The sequence below is a fragment of the Microtus ochrogaster genome, chromosome 6 (genome assembly GCF_000317375.1).
Source record: "Microtus ochrogaster isolate Prairie Vole_2 chromosome 6, MicOch1.0, whole genome shotgun sequence".
Classification (NCBI taxonomy): domain Eukaryota; kingdom Metazoa; phylum Chordata; class Mammalia; order Rodentia; family Cricetidae; genus Microtus; species Microtus ochrogaster.
This window is the reverse complement of record NC_022013.1, coordinates 61,750,272-61,754,042: the sequence shown is the minus strand read 5'-3', so window position 1 is coordinate 61,754,042 and position 3,771 is coordinate 61,750,272. Positions and strand designations below refer to the sequence as shown.

The window sequence follows — 3,771 nt, the reverse complement described above, 5'->3', positions numbered from 1 at the left end:
ACACACACACACACACACACACACACATACTCTAAATAAATAAAAAAACAAATATGTACTAAAAGCTGAGTGAGATCATACAGGTCTATAACCCCAGCATTGTGAAATCACCAGAAGGAAAGTCTTTGGGGCCTACCTAGCTCCAGGCTTAGTGAGCCATCTGTTTTATAGGTAATGGAGTCAAGAGTGACGGAGCAGGATTCCTGAAGTCCTTTTCTGACATCCACAAACAAACACTTTTGCATACCTGCACACTTGTGCACACAAACCACACACATACATTACACATGCAGCACCACACACATAAGTAACATGAATCATAAGAGTAGATGTATGTGTCCTATACATGACTTCAGAGAAGTCATGCATATCTCAGAAATAATGTGTCTTGGTTTTAGAGAAAAACAATGTCACTGATGAAAATCAAGGAGTTTCCTAATGGTCTTTAAAATTACACTGTAACATTTAATGTGTGTGTGTGTGTGTGTGTGTGTGTGTGTGTGTGTGTATGTATGTATGTATGTATGTATGTATTCAGTTCTTGCTAGAGACAAGACTTCATCTAAGCATAGATAATCTTTCTGTGCCTAGTGTACAGAGCAGGGAGAGCCAGGTGGGAACTTATTTGTTTAACAGTTTACATTCTGGCCCTAGTGAAAACCATAATGTTCCTGCACAATAAATATCTCCACCCTCACTGGGGACAGAGACTTAAATGCAATTGTGTCCAATTTTTAACCCCTGACTTGCCCGGCTTGACTGCTCACTCATTGAATAATTATGGCGCTGTCTTTTATTTGTTTGTGTCTTTGGGCTTTCCAGAACTGTCACTGCCAGGAGCCTTTCTTCACGATGCACAGTGCCGGGACCTTGACCTTGCCTGAGACCTGAACTCAGTTCTCACAGGGACTGGAATGTGGTGTTCTGCCTGCTCTCGGTCACATCTTGTTGTGGGGGTGTGGTCTGAATGAAGTGGGCACAGAGGGTTTGGCACAGGGGTAACTTTTCTTTGGTCTTCAGTGTCTGTTGTGTCCCTGATGCTAGGTCAGAGCATTCCAACAGGAATTGCCTCCATTGGCACCATGAATGTCCTAAACGCATCCTTCCTGCTCCCATTCCTTTCTGTGCTCCTAAGATGACATCTCTTAGCAGTGAGTATCACTGCTTCCTCATTATGTTTACTGTTGTCTGATTTCAATACTCCAATCACTCTTTCCTTCCCCTGTTTTTCTCTTCTTTCCTTTTGATATCATTTTCTCTTGTCATTCTCTTCATCTTGTAGCTCTTGTCTCCTAAGTTGCCTCTATTGTTTTTTTTTTCTCATAACCCAACACCTCCTGTATCAACATTATAGGGTTCAGCCATGTTTCATAAACCAGGGGACTTGACTCAGCTGGAACTCTGGGAGCTGGGGAGCAGAAGCCCCTCTGTTGATGATTCTTTCTTTCAGGAGCTAGAGGTCTAGTGTTGGTGGATCCTCGGACTTTAAGGGTGTCAGGAAGTCTAGACTTGGGGGGCTTGTTTTTACTGACTCACTTATTCATTCATCCAATCTATGATTTCTAAGAAAATACTGGCAAACAGCTAAATAATTTTATAATAGTGTTCATATCAAACAGAGCACATCTGTTAAACATTACTTGGACTCTTAGTCAAGCAACAAAAAGTTTTCCAATTTTGAAGGTAATTGTTGGGCTCAATTCTCTTTACACTTCTCTACTTTTTGATTTATCATTTCTTTGGTGTCTGTTTCCCACGCAAAGGTTGTCCCTAGCTTCCCAGGAGGCAATGGGGTATTCTGCTTAACAGTAAGGTTTGGATATCAATAGGATATCAATAGTTGAAATGTAGCTGTCACAGAATAAGTTTGTTATCTTATGATGGGTTATACACTACAAACCGCTGGTAAAATGTGCCTAGTGATTACTTGTATGAATTACTTAAGAGCTGTTTTCTTATTATGTATCCAATGAGTGGTATAGGTGTTGAAGATATCATCAAGAATAACCAGGCAGGTGTTTACATGATGTATTTAACCTTCTAGAATGTCTGTTTTCTAAAGCAGAGGAGGTAGGAATACTTACCTTAAGGGTCAGTGGCAGTACAAAGCCTGTCGTCTACCTACCTCTTAGTGAACTCTTCACACCGGTTGTGCTGTTTAGAGTAGAGATAAAAACTGGTTCCAAAGGGAAGGAAAACAACAGCAGGAAATTGGAAAGAGGCTTGAGGAATGAGGGAATAAATAAAGAAATCACCATTCTAAATTGGGTGGCATGTGGGAACACTCAGCTGTTGAGGTATACTGGGGATTCGAAGACTACTGAGTGATGGGGAAAATGGTGGGAGAAGGTGTGGCATTGCATCTGAGCAAGACATGGAGGTAAGAGTGTGGATATATTCAAGCATTCCTCATGGTGTGTTCGTGGCTGGAAAGGGGAGGGTGAGAGCAAGGCTGTGGAGACCTTGATGGTATGAGTGTTGAAGAGCATACCTCTAGAGCATGTGGCTGCAAGGGTGTAGCGCTGTCCCTCTTGAATGTGCCTTCTGTAGGTGTCAGCCATCTTGGCCACTGAGGAGTGGTACAGAGGCTTGCTGTTTGCTCTGTAGGCATTGATGTTTTAACTCTGTTTTTTACAGGACAAGTTCCAAACCACAGGTCCATCTGCCTTTCCAATGTGTAGTATTGTGGGAGAATTTAGGCCCTTGATTATAGACATTCCTGAAGTTGGGCTTCTGGGCACTCTTGCTTAGCCTAGGGTAAAATAGTGTAAGCGTGTCTTAAGGTTTCAAAATAGATTTTATTTTCATGCAGGTTTGGTCAGGCGGACAGATCTTGAGTCTCCTGCTGTTGAGAAGATTCCTCAAAGGACCGTGTGTCTTGCCATAAGGGCCACACAGGGAAGTACTGAGGTCAAGCAGGAGACAGAAGAAGTTAGAAGAGAGCATGGGAGAAGGTTTGCTCTGAGTTTTCAGGGAAGGAATATTTGAGTCAGGGTAAGCAGGCTTAGGAGTGCTAAAAATAGTCTTAGTGATTCCATGAGTACCTGGGGAAGGACTTGAGCAGACCGTATTTGCTTGTTAGCTGGTCCTGGAGAAGGGGAGTGGTAATTCAGAAATGGAGTGCCTCATGGAGGAGGTCTCAGATTGGGCCTGGGGGAGTTGGTTTGCAAGTGTAAGGCTCACTAATGTAAGTCCTTTCCCTTCTCTAGGAGTGGGATGAGAAGCTCGCTGGAGTCAGCTAGGCTCCAGATGCACAACATCAAAAATAAACTAAAAGGCACAATTAATACTGCCATGTTCTGGGTAATGCAAAGAAAGCCTGTTCTTTCTCCAGGGATTTAGAGACACTGATGCATGTTTGTGACAGTCAGTCGTGCATGCCCAGTGGAACCCAGGTAACACAGTTTAAAGGTGGAACTCAGAAAGCTTGCAGGTTGGTGAACACCTTTGGGAAATGGGTGATCCCTGCCCCTTCTCTTGTGCATTCTTTCATCTGTCTGTTCTAGAATCTTATCCTTTAGAACAAACTTCTAACCACATGTAAAATGTCTTCCTCAGTTCTAAGAGCGTTTCTAGCAAATCATTCAGTCAGAGGAACAAACTGGCTACCTAGTAGCCAGATTGAATGGATGGCTGTGTGACTAACTCAAGAACCACACTTGGAACTGGCATCTGAACTAACCATCAGTCTGCTCAGTCTGTCTCCGTCTATCAAGACAAGTTCTTTTATTTATTTATTTATTTATTTATTTATTTATTTATTTATTTATT

At 42.4% G+C, this 3,771-nt stretch overlaps 1 protein-coding gene across 13 annotated transcripts in view; it reads left to right on the top strand.

Annotated features, from left to right (window-relative positions):
• Erc2 (ELKS/RAB6-interacting/CAST family member 2) overlaps positions 1 to 3,771 on the top strand; it is a 907,844-nt gene that overhangs the window by 333,653 nt on the left and 570,420 nt on the right. The window lies entirely within an intron of this gene.